Source organism: Acromyrmex echinatior, unplaced genomic scaffold, assembly GCF_024713525.1.
Source record: "Acromyrmex echinatior isolate Ae372 unplaced genomic scaffold, ASM2471352v2 Scaffold45, whole genome shotgun sequence".
Classification (NCBI taxonomy): Eukaryota; Metazoa; Arthropoda; class Insecta; order Hymenoptera; family Formicidae; genus Acromyrmex; species Acromyrmex echinatior.
The window spans coordinates 25386-49887 of NW_028259078.1; the positions used below are offsets into that span (position 1 = coordinate 25386).

The following is a 24502-nucleotide window of genomic DNA, read 5'->3' on the forward strand; positions in this document are numbered from 1 at the left end:
TTTAATCCTAGAATCCTATTGATATGTAAATTTCATGTGCAAATGAGGGAAGTCATTAAGAGTTAAGCTTATGTTTTCAGTGATCAGCAGGAAGTCCAATCTGCCGTGCTAAAAACGCAGACAAGCTTTTAAAAATTTTATCCGTTTTATATATACATAATATCTATTTTCTTTATAGTTCTATCAGTTTGAATCCTCCTTGATGGTATTATAACACAATGTTATAACAGAGCGTTAAAAGTGATTTCAATTCTTAAGTAATTTTGTGTTATTATAATATTTTGTTTAAATTTATTTATAAAATTTAATGAAAAAAAAACGAAAAAGCTTTTTGTATTAATCTAATAGATCAATATTTAAGATCTCACGCTGTTGACAACTCCTTTTAATTATTTTCATCAAATGTCAAATTTAACGCTTGATATATTCATGGAATATGCAACGTCAATAAGATTTCTCATTGGTTTCTGTAATTGCTGCTTTTCTCGTCAGATAGAAAGTATTGCTTTATACGGAATTGCTTGTATCGACTCTAATTAAGGATTCTTCATCGTTGCGAGTTTCTGAAATTAGCGTAGCGAAACGATCAAATGTAAGAATCAAACCGAATCGCATTGACATTTTAACTATTTTCTTTTATACTTTCGAATATCTATAATCAGCTATCTGCAGACCAATTTTTTATCTATAGAATTTATTCAATCAAAATGCAACAACTATCTTCGCAGTTATGACGCACTTATCAACTCTTATCTTATCATAAACTTTCACAGAACTTTCAATAACCAAGATCTTAAAAAATATATTTAAAATAGATAAACTCTTCAAAACAGGTACCTAAGTCCATTAGAAGAAATATTTTGCGACACATAGGTGGCATTATACGATAAAACAGCCACGCTTAAAAATTTATTATTGCGCTCGAACTTTTCGTTTCGACAGCAATCGGGAAAAAAGATGAAAAGAATGTGTAAAAATACAGTTGGCAGTGTAGTGCGAGCTAATTAAAGCGCACAAACAGAGCATGCCCATCCAATTACTGTTCTCGAGGAACACGCGTCTATACGGCTGGTTTGTCCAACGCGCTGAAAACACTGTCGCGAATTGTGGGTTTCATCCGCTTGCCCTACAAAGTCAATTAGAGAATGCCTGGACAGAGTAGATTTCCCCATGTATCTCCGGTACGGGGACACGGGAAAGCTAAGATGCGGGAGTAAACCCGACGTGTGTCACGTTGATGCGTACTCGAGACGGATGAGATGAGGGAACTCTTGATCGATAAGAGAGTAAGAATTCATATGCGTACAACCGTAACGCTAACTTTCACGGCTTTTAATCATAATTGCGCCCGTATATATCCACGCACGTGGCACTTGACGAATGATGAATGTGTCATCGTACCGTTGCAAGGAAGCGAATTTTATATTCCCGAGGAAAGATTAACAAAGCGTACGTCTCTCTCTATATTTCTTCTTTTGCTCGTCTCTCGTGTCTCGGCATCGCGCCTGACATGACACGGATGTTTGTACGTATGAAATAGATTCATTGATTTTCATTAAGATATTGCCACGAACTCAAACACACACATCCGGTCTGTGATACCGTACATATATTATCAAATGACCGTTCGAATCATTTCGTGAAATTTACAGACGATAGCTGGCAATTTACTTATTTGTAACGCGACTGAAATGTACATCGAGCAAATTAAATGTCATCGAGCGAAGCGAGCGGGCGGCGACAAGGTATTTTACGCTCCGATTATTGCACTAACAAAGCGCGGCTGTTTGTTGCGCTCTTGTGAATCGCAATCGCCCCGAGTGCGAACGGGAAGTTAACTCTCGGAAGCGGAGGTATTTTTAGAGGCGGAGAGGTGCTCGGTGATCCCTCTCGGTGTGCGTTCCGAGAGCCGGCAGATTAAAAGAAACGATTCTCGAGGCGCGGTAATGCGCCGTTAGCGGTAATAAGATTGAGGTAATAAGTGATCGTTTTGGAGCGTGACCAGAGCGTGTAGGAGTGTTTGTACATACGTACATTGCAATGCATGACGTTCCAAGCAATGAAACCACCGGAGAAGGCAGGCAGATAGGCAGGCAGGCACGATGCGACGCATCAGGCATTCTCAGAGTCGGTTTGCGCGGCGGGAAACGAAATTCGAGACGAGTTGCGCCGCCGTCGGCGCGAAAGTCCGTTGGATTATCATAAGTCGTCGCGATAGTGACGGGGAAGTCATCGACGTCTCGCACTTCTGGTAAGAGAAAGCACGGAAAGAAACGCGCTCTTGTTTTTGCGACTCATCCAGTTTGCACCGCGTCAGGATAGAATTTGGTCCTATGATAGAATTTGATTACGGTCGATTTTATCAAAATCTTATGAAAGAAAGAAATATATATAATAACTGTATATTAAATTCACAATGTCAAATTGTACCCAATTTAAATTATTTTTAATCATTTCTATAGAAATAATAAAAGTCAAAAAAGTATTAACAAAATATAAATATTGTTGTAAAAATAAATATTTTTTAATTTTTTTCGCTAAACATAGAACATTTACATCAATTTTTGGTGATGCTTTATATTTATGACCAAGGCTGTACTATCTCAATTTGTAATCTAATTAAGATTATAGAATAAAAATAAATTAGAATAAGATGATATATAAATAATATATTGTATAATATATCTTTCTGTCTCATAAGAGATTTGATAAAATCGTCGGCCAGACTGTTAAAGCACGGTTGCACTTCTTGAATAGTGTTCCACAGAGATAAACGCTCAGAGACTCTCCTATTGTATTGTCGTTATATAATCTTATATATCTATGTGTATATCTTTGCTCTACTTTTTCTTTATGCTTCATGCATTATATTACCGCTTACTTTTTTATATTTATAACTTTGTACTTTTTATATATTTTTTCTTTTCTATATACTTCTTTTCTTTGATTATATTTATATTTTTAGAGGATCTATCCCAGAGAAAGATAAACGCTTTTATGTCTATCTGTTCAAGATTCCACTATCCTGCCGCAAATCGATAACTAATATTGAACTTGTTCACTAAAACAATATAGATGTGGATTTAAAACCTATGGTATTTTATTTACGCTATATTGATGTTTATATTAACACCAACACGGTAAAAAATTATATATACTGTATATGTGAGTGAAGAATTAATGTATTAATTTAAATCCACATCTCTCTATATTTTTCAGAGTTGAAATTGAGATTTGTCTTGTAATACATTCTGTAAACTAGGTCATCAGATGTGAACCTCCTGTCGGAGATATCTTTCCAAAAAATCGGAGGAAAATTGACACACGCATTTAAAAATGCAGTTAGCCGGAGAGTTTTTTTTATGTGTCGGAGAGAGCTCGAGATTTAATCAAAAAGCCTTCAGCCGAAAACCGGAAAGATGACACTGGCAATCGTACTTACAGGATCTCCAATCACGAAGTGAGATAGGACGATAGTCGCGATAACGCGATGATCGAAGATCTTTCCCGTGACTTATCACAACGTTGCTTGTTTACTGTCGTGATCAACTTGATATTCGATTGACGATAGCGCTTTGCATTCATTAATCTCGCCGTAATCGATGACTGACAAGCCTATAAATTCGCGCCTTCGCGCTCGTCGAATAAAAAGTCTACGTCGAAAGAAAGATATCGACATTCGCGTAGAATTGAAGTATCGTAAGCATTTCTAATGCCGAAGCCGTAAAGGCTAATCCGAAGCACCGTACAGCTTAGAATAATTCGTTCCACGAGCTTTCTAATGGACGTGCGTGATAATTGTGTTGCGAAAAAAATAGATAACCTGTTTGTATGTTTTGTGACAAGAGTGAAGCATGGTTTTTTAAAAAACATAGGTCACAACAATCCGTAGCGGTGCGATGTGCAAAGTTGGTAAAACTGCTGATGCGCGTCATTAAACAATGCACACTTGCACATGTTTTCCAGGAAACGATTTTAAAATTGTACACATGAATGGACGCGTCTGGCACGTTTTCGCGCCTTTGGTATTATCGCCGTCACGTTGATACCATCGGGTTTCGCACTTAGTAATATTATTACGTTTATTACCAACTATTACGAGATAATGACGGCGCTTAATGCGTTTTAACAGATTCGCGACAACGAGCGTCTTGCATAAAGAAAACGCTGTTTAAAATAGGCTTCCTTTGCTTATAAAAAAAAAATTTTCACGGAAAAAACAATTTTGCTGAAGTAATTAATTAGAAGTATTTAATTAGAAAACAATTTTGTTGCATCATCAAAATAATTACGTAGGAATCTTAGACATGCTAAACACAATATTGCAAAAAGTTTTGATATTTTAGCAATTAAGTGTTCTACATAATTATTTTGAAAGTCAACAAAATCATTTTTTTTTCTGTATCTAATTGAATTTTTAGGTACTTCAGCAAAAACCACTCGTGCACAGAATTATAAAGCCGTGAATAACAATAAATGTTAATACAAAACCTGAATATACAACTCAGATTAATTATCTAAATTTTTGGTCAACAAACTTTCTAATTTATCTTCTTTTTTATTCATCTAATTCAATAATAACGTGAATTACCAAGCGTTTGTTGACCGAACACTAATCGCCGTTACTTTTAAATATCTAACTTCTTAGAAACGAGCACGTTTTTTTAAGGGCAGGCTTAATTGCGACGAGAGGACAACGGAGAAGAGTCGCAACGTGCATACATACAAAGTACAATAGCAGATATACTCTCAGTTATAATGTTCAAATAATGAGCTTGGTAAAGGCAGGCCGTTGCCCGACGCCTTAGAAATTCTTTAATGACTTCATGTCGCGGTGCGCACACACCGAGATATGTCATTTAAGTTTCGTTCTGCGAGAGAGCCTGCCACTCATTCGTCAAAGTGTCGTGAGAAAGAAAGAGAACGGTATGGAAGACAATCGGTAGAAGAAGACTAAAACTTCCATCGCAATCACGATTAATTAACGAAGATTTTACTTCATAATATGAAGTATCCAAAACCTTTTTCCAAATTCTGATAATAATTTTTGAGAAAATGGAAGTTTTAATATAATATTAATGTATTAATGAGAAATTATTTATTATAATCGGCAAAGATGTAACAAATCAAGCCTAAAAATTGAAAAAAAAAATTAAAAAGATTTATTCTTCTAATAATTTTAAATTGCCTTTAAAGCAATTTAATTTAATTAAAGAATTTAATTTAGATTTAATTGTCAAAGTATATTTGAAAAATTTAGAAATTGGGAACAATGATCACAATCCTTTTAATTTTGATTGAAAGTACAATCTTGTATTCCATAAAAAATCGAGAGAAAGTGTCTATGATGTCTAAATAGAACCCAAGTGTTTTTTTCAACTACGTGTTTCGAATAGCACCTTAATACACATGTCACAAAACATTATTTCCACTTCTATTCTTGAAGTAATAAACTGACTGCGGTGAATAATGAACGTCATATTCGATGTAATTAGCTCTGTAGAGGAGGATATATAAGCGTGTAACAATACACACACTCGTTAAAAGTTAATGAAGCATATCGACCCTCACTTTCTCAAACAGTTGATAAGGTCGTGAGCGAATAAGTAGTTTACAGCTCTCGTTTTCAAAATAAGAAATATATAACGAAAGTTATTATTTGAAAAATATATGTCACACCCTTTCCGTCTGTACATCAAAGTCTATATCACAAATACATTTTTTGATAAATCATAATCTCATGTTTACAGAACAATTTAATTAAAATATACATTACCAATAGAATCAATTTCCGTCATTTATTCTCGCTTGGGAAATTCAATTTTCTCGCGATATGCAGAAGCGATAATAGAATAGATTCGAAACCAATCTACAAATAGAACTTGCAGGTGTGACAAATTTATATTAATTATAATATTAATATGAATTTATTAATTATAAATTTATTAATTATAAATTTATAATAATCAACGTATTAAATTAAATATTCTCTTTATATTAATATCAATTTATATTAATTCGTGTATCAAATTAATTAAGTATTCTGTTGACATACAACAGAAATGTCGTCAGTAATCAGGTCAGAATTAACCTTAAGATGTTTCTCATCTCAATAATACAGAGTAATGCGTAGAAGTTTATGCGTGGTGATATACAAAATATATAAGAAATATTCAACATTAACAACACGTAAATTATCTTTTCTGATATAATTACTGATCTTTTTGATATATTCACTAATATACGTTCCTCCAATAATTTACATTAAATAACGAAACATATTTGATTAAATCATCGAATATTTTCCAAACTTAAATCCCACAATTTCAAAAGTCAAACCTATATTCCAAAAATAATTGTAAAATATCACCGAAAAACTATAAAGAGCTCACGTTCCTGCATGCTGATTTCTTTGCACGACAACAATTCAATTGATTATTTCTAAAGCATTACTGTCATCCTGACGACACGCTTATCGTGATTAATTCCGGGCGCACTTGTCAAATGTCAATAAACAGATTCTTCTTGAGCGGCACAAATAATACTATCAAGCTTTTGCGCGATCGTAAGATCAACCGGGCGCTTACCTGAGGAATGCTCGCGAAGAATGTCGCTCATCGTAATCGCTTGTTCATGCAAAATTTCTCAGCTTCCTCAAATTCACCGCTCCGAGATTATTTCTCTCTTTCTCTCTCTCTCTCTCTCTCTTTCCCTCTGACTAAATTAATAATCGAGCACTTTGTGTTCCGACCGACGACGACCCGTACTCGCCGATCATTCGATCACGACTGCAGCCCTTCGATGCCGGCGCTCCACGGGAGCGAACCGGCGAAGGAAAGAGGGAGATATCGTCGGCAGATATCTGTGCCCCTACCACATTGCGCTCGCGAACCGACTCTGACAGACCACTATTGTACGCGCGGCGCTCGCATGAAAACGCACAACAACGCCAGGATGCCGGCTTAGGGCCTCTTTCACCAACTTCTGATTAAATTAATCGACGATCAACCCGCAGAAATGCCAATAGCAGTTTGATGTAATAGAACGTCTTCTCTTTTTTTCTCTTCTGTGTTTAGTTATCACGTTGGCAATCATGGTGATTGAATTAATCTTCGATTAGCGTTAATCAGGGTATCAATCATGAAATTTTATCCCTAGGATGGAAAGTAAAAAGTGAAAGTGAGTTTTAACTATTGAAATTAATGGAGAAATTTTTCATTTTTCACTTTTCATCCTAGGAAAAAAGTTTCATGATTGATACCCAGGATTGGTGAAAGAGGCTTTTAGGTTCAATTTTATAACTCACAGTTAACTCTAATCGAGGTCCAACTTATCTCTTGAAAAGAAATGAAAAACAAGTTGAACCTCGATTAAGAGTTAACCGTAAGTTGTGAAACTGGTCCTTAGGATGTTTACGATGTCTCTAGAGACCCTATAGATTCTATATTAGAGTCTGGTCACGAATAATTTTATTAAAATCTTACGAAAAAGAAAAGTATAGTGAATGGCACAAGAACGTAGTGAGCAATTTTCTGAAAAAAAAACCAGGTATATTAAAAATTAAAGTTATATTTTAAAAGTACATTAAATTCTGAAAAACATTTACTTAGTTGTGACATCCAATTACCATTATTATTAATTATAGCTTGTTATCGAGACGTGCCTACGAGATTTTCTAAAGTTTTGAATAAAAACCTCCAAATTTTCCGAATATGAAAAAATTACTTCAAAATAAATATTCGTATTTCTCAAAGCTTCATCTTCATGATTGATATTTTTAATCAGATTTACGTTCGGAGATGGGAAAGGCCGATGTTATTTTTTACGTTTGTGAAAATTTTGTAAAAAACGTATCTCATGAAAACGTGATGACCAGCTATAATGGTGACACTAATGATTAATAATAATGATTAATAATAATGATTAATAATAATGATTAATAATAATGATTAATAATTTCTCCTTGTATATGTACTACTCACTCTAATTTATACTGTTTCATTCTATAACTTAAAAGTTATGGAATGAGACAGTACAAGTTAAAGTGAGATAGTATATATATATATATATATATATATATATATATAAAATATATATATACAGAGAGAAATTATATATACCTTCCTTTTTCATAGAATTTTAAAATCGGTCGTGATCAAATTCTGTTATAGGGTTTCTAATCTAACCCCATAAATCGATTCCTCGAGCTTGCACCTATAATAACCATATTATAAAATACCGACAAATTTTCATATTAATAATTTCACTCGTAGTCATTAGAAATCTTACAGACAAAAGTCAAGCGAAAATTCAACTAAAGGATCTTTTCGTTTAAAAATTAGATTCAGTAAGCTTTCAGTGTTGCTTCATGCTCTTGGAAAATTGCGATTGTTTAAGAAAATTTGTATCTACAAGAGAAACGAAATGAAGGAGACTACAGTACAGTTGTGCCATAACTAACTGAATACAAAATAGGCTTTGCTGTGTTAAGACTTAGTCAATGTCGCAACGGGTCTTATATCTTCTTCAAGAATAATAATAGTACATGGAAAAAGGACTGTTTTACTAGGCTATCTAAAAGTTTAGCTAGATACAGATTTGAAAACAATTTTATCGAACTGTGAAAATAATTATTATTATATAAAACTTTCAAACTAGTTGCTAGAATATATCAAAACTTTTTGCACTACTATTCATTATGCTTGAGATTCCTACGTAATTGATGATCCAACAAAGTTATTTTTAAATCTGTATCTAGCTCTAAATTTTTAGATATTTCAGCAAAATCTGTATACAAATAAGCGAAGAAAGTTATATTCGGTCAAAGCAAATATAACTTGATACTTATTAATATTTATGTGAATTTTTACAATTTCTAATAATTTCCAACAATAATAATAATTATAATGATGCTTATATAGCACACTTTGCTATTAAATTAAAACAAAAGATAAAGTATAATGATAAAATTAACATAACGCAGAATCAATTTTCGAGCTATCACAGTCGTCTGCCGAAATCGAGCCCCGGCGAGGAGGATGTAAAATGTGCGATTACTTACGCTACAGTGAATCCCTCTCAACACTCGTGGCCTGTGGATAACGACGCGTCGAGCGTGTCAATCGTCATCGCGATTCCTCCGGGGCTGCCGAGTCTCCCTCGTCCGCTTGATCCCACTTCCCTCCCTTCTGTCCGACACTGTCCTCGCCGACAGACAACCACGTGCACGCCACCGTCCCGGCGAACACAGACCGTGGGCCGTGAGATACCAGGTTCGGGTGAAGCGCATCGGAGCACTGCGTGCGGCGCACAGAGCGCAGACGCACCCCGGTGCGTGCGTTCCCTACCGTGCCCCATTCATCCCCGTGCATTTACGGTGAGGAACGACGCCAGACGACCTACCCGTGAGGAAAGAGAGAGAGATTCCTCCCGGCAAACCCCCTTAATCAATACTCGACATCCTCCGCGTCTACCGCGAATATCCTCGCGATCCTCTCTGGACCGCGCGCGAGAGTTTCGGCACTCTGAATAAAACGGGATATACGTATTTCGCCGGAATAAACGGAAAAAAAAGAACGACCGGTGTCGGTGCGAAGGGTTGCGGTTTTTTGTATGTGTCGCGTCGAGAGAAGAGCAAATAAATAGTCTCGCTGGTCCTTTATGTAATGGCGAGAAAGCGCCGACGGTTCTATTTTTAAATGAGTCGATTCAATGATTGAATTATGCAGGAGGAGCCAACCGCGTGAAATGAAATTTCTCCTGTTTAAAATACGATAAAAATGCTGCATTATTATGGAAATCTATATGTATTATTTTTGAAAGAGAGAGAGACAATCTGTCTGAAATATTAAAGGAAAAATGTATTCTCACTTCGTACTCGAAAATGATTCTCTTCCCCAATTAGAAAGAAATCATTGGAAGAGATTTCGCCTCCGCCTCGAATCGGACCCTTTTCTGACAGAAGAGATATGTTCGTGCAGAAAGCGTCGATTTCCCGAGCGGCGGGTAACGGCGGCCTCGATTAAATGCCAGTGCATTACGTGACAAGTAGAATCAACCGGCTGTATCGACTCCCCGAGGAGCACAAGTGGCCGCATTATGTCGTTAGAAACGTTAATTAGTGAAAAGAGTTTTACACCGCGTGTTGTGAAACAATGAAATAAAATTTCGCAATCTAATTGTGAGATTATATACATCGAGAAAAATTTCTAGTTGAAAATGAACAAATCAGAATCTTTAATCAGAATCTTCTGATTAAATCTATTAAAATTTTAGTTGAAACAAAGATATCCGATTATGATGATCGATTGATGTGATCAGAATTTTACTGGTTCATTCATTATCAATCAGAAATTTTTCGTATACGCTCGGAAAATATTTGCCGAATACCTTCTTTCCGAAATAATAATCTTTTTCGTCATGAAAAGAAGCTGAGCTTATAAAAGAGAATTACTGATGCATTCAAATCGATAGCAACTGGATACTGAATTTTATACGCAAATAGGTCAACTAGATCGCGAAATTCTCTCACGATTGGTCGGAACGTAATCTTAAATCAATAGTCATCGACTGCTGATTGCACGCTAGCTCTATTACTGACGATCCATTTATTGGTTCCTTTTCCTGCCAATATTAGACGCAACTCATAAAACGTGCTTACAATGCCGCGCCCACACATATTCTTTTATGAGCTACGTAGAGACGCAATCTAAAATGTCATGCGAGTGAAAGATCTGATTTATGTATTTTTAATACTTATATGTACCAATAGCAATAAATTTCTAATATGATTTTGTAAATATTGTAGAATATTGCAATAAGTGATTGCAAATTAAAAAAAATTTAGTTTTTAAAATAATTTATATTCAGGATATAATATTTAAACATTATTCTATCCATTATTCAATCAATTAACAGTCAAATCCCAGACAGCATAAAAAAACAAAAAGATAACGAAAAGAAGTCTTTTTCAAATTGTCTTTCCGACAAAGCAAAAAGATGTTTAAAAGATGACGAAAAGACATTGTTTTTAGATTGTCTTTTCAGTAAGACTAAAAGATGTCTATAAGACATCTTTCAATTTTGTCGAAAAGACAACTTAAAAAAGACATCTTTTCGTCATTTTTCTATGTTGTCATTTTCGCAAAGCAAAAGGTTGACTAAGATATCTCATGTTTGAAAATCATACAGGACAGAATAAAAGGTGCAGCATTATGAGAAATTTTACTTGTATTCTAATGAACACTAATAAATTTTTTTTGTAATCAAGTCCCTAATGTAATATATATCAAAATATAAAAAAAGTATTAAAGACGACTAAAAGATATCCAAAGAAGTCATCCTTTAGTTATCATATGAATAAGCCATATAAGATAACTAGCAATGCGACATTTGTTGTCTTTTAGTCATTTTTTCGTCGACTATATTCTTTCACTAAAAGATATTTTTATAACAATTTAATTGCCTTTTAGATTCTCTGAGATATTATGTTATTTTTAGTTTGTGTTGATTGGATAGTTTTAGACTATTAGTTAAATTAAAGTTAAATTATGTAGTTACTGAAAGAATCAATATTTAATGTACTGTAATATTTATATTTTTTTAATTTAAGAAATACCTCGAATTAGATAGATAAGATCAGGTTAGACTAGGTTAGACGAGAAGTTTAGCGCATAGAACTTCCTTCTTTAAAAATGCAATTCATCCGTCAAATTATGTGTCACATTATGTGTAATATTGAATTTCTCCACTATCGTGCGACAGCATCTCTTCCTTCCGTAAACATAGCGTAATCATTCGGAGACGACAGTAGATATAATTATATTTCACCTTTTTCTTTCCCGTGACATGAAAAACTAGTTTTCGGTTTTCAATTGTCTTCTGAGAGATTGTCACGACGCAGTGGCGCTGCTTCTCTCGCGGAACCGGAAGTAGATCTGTTAATCACAATGTCTGTTGCTTACGCGTATTTTTACTCGCGAATACATGCCTCTAAAGGTAAAAGTATGCACCATTGCGCACACTATTCATTTTAAATATGTCAGACCAAAGAAGAAGCGATGAATATACACTCGTAGTAATAACCGAAATGGAATTGAATTATAAAAAATACTATCTCTACAAGCAAGCTGTGCAATAAAAAAAAATATAGAACCTATCGCGGAGCGAATGTGAGATACGCTTCGTACGGAATTACCGCATTATACAGCAAGACGCGCCTTCTTCCGCTAACGAAACGTTTTCTCTGTAATCATAAATAATAACACGCATATGTGTATCCTGAAACTGCACGGACTCTGGATATGAAATAGCGGTATGATAAAATGCGTGCATACGGAAATCCATAATGTCATAGCATTGCAACAATCAAACAACGATATAATTGGAACATAGCCCACAAAAAAGGAATAAACTGATGATCGAGATATCCTTCTTATACTGCAAAATGTCGCGCAGCGACGAATTTCTTGATATTAAACAATTTTAAAATATTTCTAAATAAATACTTCTCTAAATTTTGCATCGCTGAAATATGAGAAAAAAAACTAACATCTCGAAATTCGTCACTGATGTGAGTTACATGCTGCAATGTAAGATATCGAATTATACGTTATTTAATTTGTGGTAGATGTTCTAAACATATTGTCATCTTTTAATTTCTAAAAAAAACGCTGAAATTCATGGAAGAGAAGTGAAATTCAAGTTGAAAAATTTACCTAAGATGAATTGGTACCAGGAACTGCCGGTTGGCGTGTCTGAAGACTCGGTCCTAAGCTCTGCCATGCACAGATTATTACAGCTTTTATCGATTGTACCATGCTCCTATTGTTGATATCTTGTCGCCAGAAACTCAATAAACTAACCGAATTATTTTAATTCATACAAAAGTCTACCCTTGTACAAATATCAAGCTGCTCCTACGACGACAAGCATAATCGAGTTTGCGTGACGTTTAAATAAGGATTGTCACTGGGAGTCAGAGAAATCAGAGCATTGTCAAAAAAATAAGGAAAAAGTTAGGGAATTTTGCAAAATTTTCTGGAAAATTAAAATTCTTTAAAGAAGTTTAATATCACACCTATGCAATTGGTGGAAATACTACTGTTTTAACAATTAAAAATGTAAGTAGTGTCAGCAACATTAATAGTAATTTACATTGCTATGTTAATATTAAATTGATTTCTTAACAAAATATTTAACGGTTTCCAAATCAGGACGAAAATACATAAAATTTCAAAATATTATTAAAAATTAGGGAAAATTAAAAAATTTTGTCTGGAAATCAGAGAAAAGTTATGGAATTTTAGGAGGAATTTGTGACAACCTTGTAAATCTGTCTCCTAATAATACAAGAATTATTACTTACAAAATTATTTTTAATGTAACTTAACGTTTTAATTATAAAATGAAAAATTAAAAAATTATTTTAAAATATTAAAACTTTTATAATTTTTATGATATGTATTCGTTATTTGAGTTTCGTTTTAAAGCATCGAGCAATATATTAAGTGAAAAGTCCTTTGAAAATACAAGATATTTTCTTTCTCTCTATGAGGTTTTGATGAATTTATCTTGAAAGACGGACAATTTAATAATCATCTTTTAAATTAAAGAACGATTATGAAACTGGTTAAGTAATTGTAAGAAACGGAATCACAAGACTCTATCGTGTCTTGTGCAAGTCATGCACAGCAAACATTATTATAGTGGACTGCGTATATCAGCAAGGTCTCTCTAATTAAGAGTATCTCAGATTCCGAATCTTGTCAATAACTGAACCAACCGATTCCGAAAGATTTAATCGATAGCTAGCACTATACAAGATGTTTTTGTAACTTGGATGTAAGCTATGATAACTCTTACATAAAGATATATCGATCGTGTATTGAATCTTCTGATATAAGTATGTGTAAAGATCATGTATATAAAATATAGGAAATAAAAATAATACTTTAGTTAGTTGTTTTAATTATATATAATTTTATATTGTTTAAGTTTTTTCTTACTAAAATAACAAAAAAAGAAATTGTTAATAATTGTTATAATATGTTAATAATTATTAATATGAACTTAGATAATTATTATTAACTAAGAATAAAAAATTATATAATATATTATTTTAATCTTTTTTGTAGGATTTAAATTTTTTATATTTAAGTGTTCCATAGAAAACAGTTCAGTTGTTGAAATCATAAGACTTAAATTTTATCCTGAATCACATTTCTTGTAATTTTTGAAAAATTCTTCACGTTTTAAAGAAACTTTAAGTAGCTTCTTGCCGATTATTTTAATTTCCTGATACTTTATTAATTTTCGGAATTTTTGGTCGTCGAGACTTAGTGTCAAAGATATAAAGTTTCAAATTTTCAAAATTATAATTCTTAGAAATGTGGTAAGATCCTGGATAATGGAAATTCTAGATAATGCAATATCTTTGTTTCTTATATTGGGTCATTTAAAAAGTATCCGCGATTTTTTCATTCAAAAATTGAACAAAAATTTTTAAATGACCTAATATTATATTATTCTGTTATTTTATTGATTTTCATGAATTCAATATTATTAAGAAGATTAACATTATAACTATATGACCATTCAAATTTTGATTGTTATATAAATTTTTATAAAATAATCTGTCTTTTTATGCTTTGTTGATGATATAATTAAAATTAGGAAGCTCTTCGAAAAAATAAAGTTAAATAATTTATGTTTCGTAAAATAAAATGACAGATAAATTAGGAACACGATATTACTGATTATCGATAATAATGTTTATACAGGGAGAATCAAAATCGTTAAACCAACTTTTTACCCTATGAGAAAATTATCAACTTCATACCTAATTGAATTATATCGTCTGTAGTCGATAATTTTAAGTTAGGTTAAATTTTTTTCAAAGGCCCATTATATTTGTCTAACGATATTTAGATAATAATATAAAAATATTTAATATCTAATGTTTTTGTGAGAAATTTAAATAAAAATATCAGGCAATATCAGGCTGCTTCTCGCCCTGATGAAGTGGACTGCAAGGTTCACGAAACGTTGGCATTCCAAGAATAGATCTGGACACGGAGGAAACCCGCGAAATGCATAATATTTATGTAGTTTATATATGTTTATATATGTTTATATTACTTCGAAAGCATAATACAAACTCGCATAGAATAATATAATTGGATTATAATTATTTTAATAATACTTATCCACGCAACACGTTTACTCAGCGAGCAGACTAGCTACTTTACCGGCTCGAACGTGTTTAATCTAGAGAGCCTACAATCAGAGTGACACCATGCAGGTATCACTTGTGATTGATCCGTCATATTTTAGCCATTCCCTCCAGTTTTTTAAACGCATTATTTTCTAAATTTTGAATTCATGCTCAAAAATTGTGACAAATTAAAAAATGATAATAAATAAATATTGTATATAAAATAATAAAACTTTTACATATACAATATTTATTATAAAATTTCATTTATTTTATACTATTGCAATACTGTACATTTTGTAATATTGCACATTACTTTATACAAAACATTATTTATTGTACATTATTTGCGCTATTAAATGCGCTAATTTATTATCTATTCTCTGTTCCTACATTTTAGGAGCAAAATGCATCTATAATAATATAAAAGAAATCAAAAATTCAGAAAAATATTATATATGTATATATCATTTCATAAAATATTATATATTAAATATCATAATTATCATATTATTTGATTTAGACTCATAATGAAATGATATATAATTGAAAAGATTACGACAAAAAGAGAAAGAATTAAATTCGTAATCAATGTGATGACTATATATATATTTAGTGCCAAGACACTATCGTGTCTTCAGATATTATGACCAATCACAAGTGATACCCGCATGGCGTCACTCTGATTGTAGGCTCTCTACCCCATTCTTATTCTTATAATTATATTTACATTTTGCAATTTGAATAAAGTTAGAACTCTTCTAATTGTATAAGCAAACTACATTTAATTTAAAATTGTGAAGAAAATTTATATGAATATAAAAATGAATCAACCTTAGAGGCCCTCCACTACTCCTGCCAATTTTTAATGGCGATCCTCTTTTCTTTGTAAGTATATTCCCCCGTAAAAAAACGAGTTACTAATAAATTTAGTCGGTTTTTGCAGGTAAGTATGTTTTAAATTTATTTTTTAATTTTATATCTCTCTTTTTTTCTTTAATTATTTTATTATATTTCGCTAATCATATTGCATTATGATTAGCGAAATACAATAAAATAATTAACAATTACATTGCATTAGCTTTTTAATATTATCTTTTATTGTAATCCTTCAATAATACAATAATTATTTATAATACAATGTATAATAAAAAATGTTGTTCGAAATATAATAAGAATTATATTATAGGAGCACAATTAACAAAATTTAGTAATGAGGTATTATACGAAAATGTCGAAAATATATACGATAACACAAATTTTCTAAACCAATGTTTAATGAAATATTGATAAATGTAGAATGAAAATACTAACAACAATTAGATCGTACTTACTATTAATTTGCGATTATATTATAAAACTTATTAATATCGTGATAAAAAGTCATTAATATATTTACGACAAGACTTTCATCGCATTTAAGATAATTATCCCAATAATTCGATCAAGGTCCCTCCACGTTGTGATAAGGTTAGTATCCGATATAAAGAAAAAAAAATCTTTATAAAAAAACTTGATGTATTCTGATTCCACGTCAAATTCATAAGATCCATTCGCAAAAAAAAGTTAAGCAATCCATCAAACACCAGCGGTCTTATTACAGAAGAATGTGAATTCCAAATCTTTCAGACTACTTATGATAGAAATAATTTTGGTAGCATCTTAATTGCATTTTTATTGAATTTTTAATGCAGTATCAAAATTTGCGAGGAAATTATATGTCCTGCCACACATTACTACAAATCATCTCTTATTAAAAATAAAAAGATAAAATGATGTCCTTATGGAACGGTGATTACGAAGGAATATATTCAATAGTAATAAAATACATGCATTATTATAATTTTTTATATGTATGAATACAAAAGTATCTCGGGTACCAACTGTTCGAGATAAATCGAACTTGATAATAACGAGATTTTAAAGAACTATGCTTTCTGAAAAATTTGTTATTATATATAAAATTTAACAATCTTTTTTTTCTGCATTTTCCCTAAATTGTAATTATTAATACCTTGCTAACATAAAGGTATCCATTCGACTTATCTCGAATTTTTTGTATCCACACATTTTTAATTAAATTCATGTAATCACGATATCATTGATAAAAGAACATGAGGTATTTTGATAAAAAAATTATCTAAATCGACAAAAATCAAAATTTGTTAAATATAATCTCGTAATATATCTGCATGTATTTTATCATAGAAAAGTATATAATATACATATAAATTAATAATTAATATTCTGGAATGGCGGGATGTCTCCAATACCTAAAAATACTTAAAAATGATTTTAAAATATCAGTTAGAAAATTGAATATATACATTCGTAACCATATTTTTGTTAGACCAATCATCGAAAAATTAGCAAATTATTTGTATAAAATTTAAATTTGTGCACTTAATAATTAGAATTTAAACAAATTATAATTGTATATCCATATCGATCATATAATACTAAATTCTTATTGTTATTAAAATAGTACTATTACTAACATTATTATTATTACTAGTAGGACAACATTTAATAAAACAAAGAAAGCGAAAATTGTACGCTAAAATATACCACTGAATTAATTTTGCAACTTGACTTTAAAATGTACAGTAATTGTCATTGACTCACTAACAAAATTATTACTACCAGTAACTGCAGACGAAAAAATCCGGGATTCATTCCAATTCTGTACAATCTCCGAAGAAACACTAAACTAGACTTTGCAAATGGACTTCACGACGAGGAATAATTCTCCATGATAAAAATAATTACAATTTTCCATCGGTTATACAAACTACGTAATCACTAGCATCTGACACGAGAGACAGCGATATAAGAGGCCTTTGCATATAATAAATTGTTTTAACTAAAATATACTTGTAATTCTATAATTTTAAAGATTTATAATGTCAAAAAGTAAGCAAGGAGCTAATATTTAACCATTATCTCAGTCAAAGCTCAATCTTTATGACTTATTTTATAAATTTACATACTAAATATAAAGAAAAATTGACGATTATTCTAAACATCAAATATTTAATAAAAAGTTACTTAAAATTATTAATGACTTTTTGATGTACAGAACAAAATCTAAATAAAAAAAAAAGATTTAAAATTAAATATTTATCAAAGTTATTAAATCATTAAACAATTTTTGTTATTAAGATATACATTTCGTCGATTTCGTATAATTTACATCAATTTATGATTACGCAACAATTTGATTTACTACAAGATAAATGCTATTTGTATTGAATAGATATTTGTATTGAATAGATATTCAAAACGGATATATATATATATATATCTGTTAAATGTACCAGTAAATACCAGTAAATTAATTACAATTAATTAGTAACCTGGGAAAAAATGTTTCATATATAATTATATATATTAATTATATAAAAATAATAATTATACATAATCATATAAAAAATTGATATTTTATATACAATTAGATATCATTATATAAAATATGTCCATATGTATAACATTTTTGCTCGGAAATCATTGTGTAAATTACAAAAGTAAGTGTGATTATAGTATTCATCTGGACATAGTTTACATAAATTTTGTATTACGTATCTAATATTATTATACATACATTTATTTATGATAAAGTTATTAGGTGTTGGAATTAATTCGTAGCGTTTTACAAGTGATGGGAAGTACTTTCATTAATGTATTTTTTAATGCTCATGTGAAATAAATAACATTCTTTCATTAAAAAACGCTACGAATTAATTCCAACACCTAATAATTACAATATTAACGCGTTATATAATTTGTGTATAGAATTTTAAGAAAAAGTTTAATTTTAGGGTAGCTGAAAATTTAATAAAATTTGAAATTAATTTGGCTTATTCTCATATGTGATAATTGGAATAAAATGCTGATAATTAAATAAAACTAAAAATTAATTAAAAATTTTATTCAATTTTTAATCCTTTATTTCCAATTATCAAGTATGTATATATGACGTCTTCAGTCCTACCTGTCTATATTTATCCTATCTATACAGTCCCTACCTACAGTCCATACTTATTATTGTCCTACATATCCGTACTCTCATTTATTCTTGCCTATTCGCGATACCTATCTGTACCCGTATATTCCTACATTACTTCATATATATGCAATAACACCGCAAATATAATACATCCATTACAATACGTTGATTTGTTCAGACAAAGTAGCTTTTCGGCTGTTGTAAAATTCTTCAATACGATTGGTTCTTGCTTTTGGCTCTTTATGGATTTAAATATACAAACCAATCATATAGAAGAATTATACAACAATTGCAAAGCTGCTTTCTCTGCTGAACGCAGCCAATATCTAAGCATGTCCTATCGCATATTAATAAACTTAGTGGGATAACTTAATCGCGATCATACTAATAGTAAATAAGCAATAAGCATTAATATAAATAAAACAGGCTCTTTCAATCTTTAAAATACCAAAAAAATTAACAAATAACAGGGCTAATGAAAGTCAACGCGAATAATTAAGCGCAAGTTTTGTAGATCTTTTAATCTATCTGATAATCCGCGCTGTTTCTCATTAGAGTTATTTGTTGGTTTTCTTTTGTATTTTAAATAACTCTCAAAAAATATAAGAACTCGCAATTTGCGAGCAAATTACCCTCCCGAATATTTAGTTTATCTTTTATAAACTTAGACTAGTGTCATACCAACCCACCTCTCAATGATCAGAATGTCTAAAATCGATGCATAAGACAACTTTAAGATATCTTTAAGAATTGTTTAAGAAATATCTTTAAGATATTTTATAAAGAATTCTGAAAGATATATATTCATGTTTCATATTCAAAACTAAGAGAAAAAATAATATAAAACTGATTTAGGAAACTGCAAGCATTTAGAATAACGTAATATTATCAATAATATAGTCACTGTTATTTTTTAAAACTATGCAATTTACAAAAGAAAATCGTAAAAATTTTATTTTCACAATCGTAGAATTCGTTTTTAGTTGATTTGGTATAGAAATAAGTCACAAATATAAAAATTATGAGTTTGTACTTCTTTAATTAAACAGATCATGATTGTATTAGTATTAATAAAGTGCAATAATTAGTTTCTGAGAAATAAGAGGGTTGTCGCTGTAGGAGATCTATCAGTATCGGCGACTTTCCTCTATATATATTTTCTAAAGAAGATCTTAGCAAAAATAAATTTGTATAAAATTTTAAAATATTATTTAAATTACTTTAAAATTTTATACAAATTTATTTTTGCTAAGATTTTTTTAGAGAATATACATAAATAAAATTTAAACAAAGTTATTAGAGGTGGCTCGATAACATAAAACAAAAATAAGAAAGCACATACAGCAACTACATACGCAAGTTATTATTCGCACAAGTCATATATCTAAAATATAATTATATGTAAACGTTTCGGTTAAGTCGTAACCATCGTCAGTACAATCAAGAGAATGCAAATGTTAAAAAATATCATTTAACACATTGTATACAGGATGTCGCAGTACCAAATTCCAAAAATTAATCCTGTCTTCATAATCTCTTTTGCAGAAAAATTAAGAATTTATTCTTAATTTTCATAATTTAGATATTCATAATTTGTATGATAAAACACGGGTCCCTACGTCGGGTGATTACATGAAATTTCATATGTATTCAAATTTCGTATGTGGTCGTATATTCTTTCTTATTTTCGTTTTAGAATATATATAATTATTATTTTAGAGAATATGTATAATTATTTTATCTAAAAATTTTAATTCTAAATTAGATACAAGGAGAGTTACTTAAAAATTACTTGAAAATTTTATACAAATTTATTTTTGCTAAGATTTTTTTAGAGAATATAAATAAAATTTAAACAAGTTATTAGAAGTGGCTCGAAAACATAAAACAAAAATAGGAAAGCGCATACAGTCACATATACAAATTATTATTCGCACAAATCATATATTTAAAATATAATTACATGTCAACATTTCGGTCAAGACGTGAGTACAATCCATTGTTAGTACAATCAAGAGAATTAAGAATTTATTCTTGATATTTATAACTTGTATGTTAAAACTCAGGTCATTAATATATAAGTTATCAAGAATAAATTCTTAATTTCACTGTAAAAAAGATTACGAAGGCAGGATTAATTTTTGAAATTTTATACTGCGATATCCTATATATATATATATATATATATATATATATATATATATATATAATGTGCTAAATTATATTTTTTAACATTTGCATTCTCTTGATTGTGCTGATGATAGTCACAATTTGACCGAAACATGTAATTTTATTATAAATATATGACTTGTGCGAAAAATAACTTGCGTATATGGCCGTATATTCTTTTTTATTTTTGTTTTAGAATATATATAATTATTATTTTAGAGAATATGTAATATAATTATTTTATCTAAAAATTTTAATTCTAAATTAAATGAAAGGAGAGTTACCTAAAAATTACTTGAAAATTTTATACAAATTTATTTTTACTAAGATTTTTTTAGAGAATATATATAAATAAAATTTTAACAAATTATTAGAAGTGGCTCGATAACATAAAACAAAAATAGGAAAGCGCATACAGCCACATAGGCAAATTATTATTCGCACAAATCATATATTTCAAATATTACATGTCAATGTTTCGGTCAAATCGTGAGTGAAATCCATCGTTTGTACAATTAAGAGAATGCAAATGTTAAAAAATATAATTTAGCACATTATATGTAGGATGTCGCAGTACAAAATTCCAAAAATTAATCCTGTCTTCATAATTTCTTTTGCAGTGAAATTGAGAATTTATTCGTGATATTTATAATTTGTATGTTAAAACACAGATTATTAACATACGAGTTATCAAGAATAAATTCTTAATTTCACTGTAAAAAAGATTACGAAGGCAGGATTAATTTTTGGAATTTTATACTGCGATATCCTAAATATATATATATAATGTGCTAAATTATATTTTTTAACATTTGCATTCTCCTGATTGTGCTGATGATAGTCACAATTTGACCGAAACATGTAATTTTATTTTAAATATATGACTTGTGCGAATAATAACTTGCGTATGTAGCTGTATATTCTTTCTTATTTTTGTTTTATAATATATATAATTATTATTTTAGAGAATATGTATAATTATTTTATCTAAAAATTTTAAGTGGCTCTCCTTTTATATAAATTAAATAAAAGGAGGGTTACTTAAAAATTACTTGAAAATTTTATACAAATTTATTTTTGCTTTAAAATATAATTACATGTCAACATTTCGGTCAAATCGTGAGTGCAATCCATCGTCGATACAATTAAGAGAATGCAAATGTTAAAAAATATAATTTAGCACATTATATATAGGATGTCGTAGCAAAATTACAAAAATTAATTCTGTCTTCATAATATCTTTTGCAGTGAAATTAAGAATTTATTCGTGATATTTATAACTTGTATGTTAAAACACAGGTCATTAACATATCAAGAATAAATTCTTAATTTCACTGTAAAAAAGATTACAAAGGCAGGATTAATTTTTGGAATTTTATACTGCGATATCCTATATATATAATGTGCTAAATTATATTTTTTAACATTTGCATTCTCTTGATTGTGCTGATGATAGTGCAATTTGACCGAAACGTTTACATGTAATTTTATTTTAGATATATGACTTGTGCGAATAATAACTTGTGTATGTGGCCGTATGTTCTTTCTTATTTTTGTTTAGAATATATATAATTATTTTTTTAGAGAATATGTATAATTATTTTATCTAAAAATTTTAAGTAACTCTCCTTTTATCTAAATTAGATAAAAGGAGAGTTACTTAAAAATTATTTGGAAATTTTATACAAATTTATTTTCGCTAAGATCATCTTTAAAAAATATATATAATTATTTTAGAGAATATATGTATTATTTTAGAGAGAGAATATATGATTATTTTATAGAATTATTTTATAGAATATAGAGAATTATTTAAAATAATCATTTTTTACTCATTGTCAAATAAAATGATTTAAAAACAAGCGAAAAATTTCACATAAAAAATAATATTTACCGCCAGGTTGCTCCATCGGTGCCCGATGTCTCTCCCAGACCTCCACTTCCTCTCAGAATATGCACAGGACACTCGCGTAAAACACTCGCGAATACACTGTAATCGCGCGCGGACTATAACTTAAGTCCGATAACTTGACGGCACTCCCGAAACGCGCGACGCGACGAACCGGCTGCGGTTCGTTCATTTTCAAGTAAATCGGCGACGAGGGTACGTTAATTTCCCCGTTGGATTTTTACACGAAGAGAATGATTTTATTCAATATCTAAAAATTTTTAGATATTTGAGAAAAACCATTCTTTTCGTGTAAATATCCTCTGGGTACTGAGCCCCCTCACTAAGTCAAGGTGTACTCATGAGAGGGAAAATAATCTGAAAAATATAATATATATAGCTATTATTACTAGCAATTATTATGCAATCGGTTAACTTTTAGAAACGAACATTAAACACACGTCTGCAATTCATTATCATTGCGAATTAAAATCAGAGCAGATAAAAGTGCTGAATCTTTTATTTATACATAGATAATGTCTGTGAGATACGATTAGAGTCAATAAAATAGGCTAGAGATTAATAAAAAAGGAAAATGTTTCTTTTATTAATGATAAATCGTTCCAAAGTTATGATTAATTTTTTAACGGATCGTAACGGAAGATGCACAAAAACAAAAAATTAATTAAATTATTAAATTGTATTAATTGTGAAAGCAGGAATTGCGACTTTGCATGAGAGTATTCATATCAAGATTTTCTATGACTCGTGTGATATCACGTTCGTACAGAAAAGTACAGACCGTGTCGCATGCCGCTCCTCTTCACATTTATTTTTGAAACATGTAATAATCGCAAAAAATGCTAGATACATAATAAGAAATGTTGTATTTTATAAATATTCACGTAATACGATTACTAGAATGATTAATTATTCATAAAATACAACGTTTCGTATTATATTTAGCATTCTTCGCGAAAAAGATTTCAAAATGTAATGTGAAAAGAAGCCGCGACACAGCTACGTTGTTTGTACGAGCTTCGGTAAGGGAATAACTGCGCGATAACTAGGCGTAAACATGACGCGCCGTTCCGTGCCACCCCGTACCATCTCCAACCGAAGGTCACGCGCCAACCGTCGAAATACTAACATTAACGTCGTTACAAAATCAGTAAAATAATATTCGTTACGTTTTAATATTCTTCGATGAATATTACACGATGCT

At 30.3% G+C, this 24502-nt stretch overlaps 1 protein-coding gene across 3 annotated transcripts in view; it reads right to left on the reverse strand.

The window, feature by feature from the left end:
* Positions 1-23815, reverse strand: part of LOC105146059 (uncharacterized) — a 48697-nt gene extending 24882 nt beyond the window's left edge. The window contains exon 1 of one of the 3 annotated variants that reach the window (XM_087416609.1): positions 23284-23815. The gene's annotated coding sequence lies outside the window, so the exon portion shown is untranslated. Of the gene's footprint in view, positions 1-6587; positions 6816-9061; positions 9252-23283 lie in introns of those variants that run through there. The other 2 variants (XM_087416610.1, XM_087416608.1) reach the window with 2 other exon arrangements.
* Between the last annotated feature and the right edge of the window lie 687 nt (positions 23816-24502).